This window comes from Gavialis gangeticus, unplaced genomic scaffold (genome assembly GCF_001723915.1).
Source record: "Gavialis gangeticus isolate Ggan-Ray unplaced genomic scaffold, GavGan_comp1, whole genome shotgun sequence".
Taxonomy (NCBI): Eukaryota; Metazoa; Chordata; order Crocodylia; family Gavialidae; genus Gavialis; species Gavialis gangeticus.
In genome coordinates, this window is record NW_017729024.1 from 163,584,329 (window position 1) to 163,587,135 (window position 2,807).

A 2,807-nucleotide genomic window follows, 5' to 3' on the forward strand; every position below is an offset into this window, starting at 1 on the left:
TCATGTTGTTCTGTCCCCAAAAACTACATCAGCTGGCACATACTATTCACGGAGCTATCCTCCTTAAGATGTAAATGGTAGGGTGAGCTCCTTTTCTGATGTACCACAGGGACAGTCCCCTTGACTTTGCATATCAGAGCAAAATACAACCCACTACTCTGAAAAATAGATGTAAAAATAGCATTGTGGAGGAAAAGCCGTTGTCTCTTGAAGTTGTTCAAAGTAGGCGCTTGAACCACTTCGGGCGGCAGTCTATTCCAAACCTTGGGGGGCTTGGACAGTAAAGAAGTTCTTCCTTATATCCAGCCTGAAATGGTCACGGAGGAGTTTGTGATTACTTGACCTTGTCATCCCTTGGGGCGCTCTGGTGAACAAAAGTTCCCCCAGATCTTGGTGAACACCCCTTATAAACTTATAGGTGGCCATCAGATTGTGCCTGAGCCTGCACTTTTCCAAGCTGAAGAGTTCCATAGCTCTCAGCCTGTCGTCATAAGGTCTATTTTCCTGACCTCTGATCATGCGTGTGGCTCTTTTCTGGACTCTCTCAAGATTCTCCACATCCTTCTTGAATTGTGGAGCGGAAAACTGGACATAGTACTCCAGCTGCCGCCTCACCAAGGCCAAGTACAACGGGAGAATGGCGTTCTGGGATTTGCTTGAGAAGTATCTATGGATGCAAGCCAGCGTTTTGCTTGCTTTACTAGCTGTAGCATCACATTGAAGGTTCATGTTCATCTTGTGGTCAATGATGACCCCCAAGTGCGGGGGGTCCATAGTGCTAGCCAGCATAGCACTGCCGAGCCTATAAGCATGCTGCAAGTTTTTCCTCCCAAGGTGGAGAAGCTTGCATTTTTTGGTGTTAAACACCATCAGGTTCTCATCAGCCCATTTCCTGAGCCTGTCAGAATAAGTCTGGATCACCCTTCTGTCCTCAGGCGTGGACACTTTACCCCAGAGTTCGGTGTCATCAGTGAACTTGGCCAATTTGCTTCTGATACCAATGTCTACATCATTAATGAAGATGTTAAATAGTATAGGCCCTAGGACAGAGCCTCAAGGGACCCCACTGGTCACAGCACACCACGACGATTGACTTCCATCAACCACCACCCTCTGGGTCCTACCACAGAGCCAATTCCCCAGCCAGTGGTGAGGCTGAGGCCGCAGTTAGCCAGTTTTGCCAAGTGGTGATCATGGGATACCAGATGGAAGGCTTTTTTAAAGTCAAGATGTATGACATCAGTCTCTTCTCCCTTGTCCAGGTGATAGGTCGCCTGGTTGTAAAAGGAAATAAGACTGGTCAAGCAAGACATACCTGCAACAAACCCATGCTGGCTATTCGATAGGATGTTGCCGTCAGCCAGTCTGTTAAGAATGGCCTTTTTGATAATCTTTTCCAAGACCTTCCCTGGGATAGAGGTCAGGTTGATGGGCCTGTAGTTTGCCAGATCCACTTTCCTCCCTTTCTTGAAGATAGGCACCACATTGTCCTTCTTCCAGTCTGTGGGCCCTTCACCAGAGTGCCAGGAACTCTCAAAGATCCATGCCAGGGGCTGAGCTATGACGCTTGCCAGCTCCTTGAGTACCCTGGGGTGTAAACTATCAGGACCGGCCGACTTGAAAGTACCCAGCCTCTAAAGGTGTTCCAACACATTGATGGAGGGTAAGGAATCTCCCTTGCCCAGGCCTCCCTGTCCTGCAATGGGCAGGGACGCCCCATGGGACTGGTGAAAAACCAATGCAAAGTACCCATTGGAACCCACTGAAAAACCAACGCAAAGTAATAATTGACCATCGCATAAATATGAGGTGTCAGTACAAGGTGGTAGTCAGCAGGACAAACACACTGGCATGCATCAACTGATGCATCTCATGTAAAACTAAGGAAGTGATACTCCCGCTGTACTCAGCACTGGTGAGACTGCAGTTGGAGTACTGCATCCAGTTCTGGGTGCCACACTTCAATATGGACATGGAAAAATTTGAGAGGGTCCAGAAAAGTGTATGATCAGGGACTTGCAAGGCAAGCCATACAAGGAAAGGCTGAAGGACCTGGGCCTCTTTGGCCTAAAGAAGAGAAGGTTGAGAGGGAACGTGATAGCGGCGTACTGGTAGATCAGAGGAGTGTATCAGGAGCTCAGTGAACAGCTGCTCACTAGGGCATCCTCGGGGAAGACCAGGACCAATGGATGCAAACTCCTGGAAGGCCGCTTCAGGCTTAATACCAGGAAAAACTCCTTCACAATCAGGGTGTCCAGAGTGTGGAATAAACTCCCTCCAGAGGTGGTGCAGTCACCTACCCTGTAGGTTTTCAAGAGGAGACTGGACAGTCACGTTGCTGGCGTCACCTAACCCCAGTTGTCTTCCTGCCTAGAGCGGGGAGGTTGGATCCGATGATCCAGCCCCTAACAATCTATGAATCTATCTATAAAAACACAACGTAACCCATCACACACCACAAGTAACACATCATTTAAATATCCAAAACAACATCTTTATTTCTTCCATTCAATTCTTTTATAAAAAGAAAGGCTCTCTGACAGTTTGGCTCCCTGAGATGCTGCTGCTGTGCTGCTGCTCACGAAGTTATTATTTTACCTGTTGTCATTTAAACTGGTGGACTGGACTGAGGCTGTAGGGGAGGAGGAGACCTCACTGGAGCACACTACCATGTCATGTAGATGCCCCAGCACCAGTGGGGGCACACCTTGCACGCACGCACGCACGTGCACGCACGCACGTGCACACACACACACACACACACACACACACACACACACACACACACACACACACACACACAGAGA

At 48.7% G+C, this 2,807-nt stretch overlaps 1 protein-coding gene across 1 annotated transcript in view; it reads left to right on the forward strand.

The window, feature by feature from the left end:
• The window catches only part of LOC109297923 (unconventional myosin-X-like), a 27,352-nt gene that overhangs the window by 13,060 nt on the left and 11,485 nt on the right, over window positions 1-2,807 (forward strand). The gene's annotated exons all lie outside the window — the stretch shown is intronic.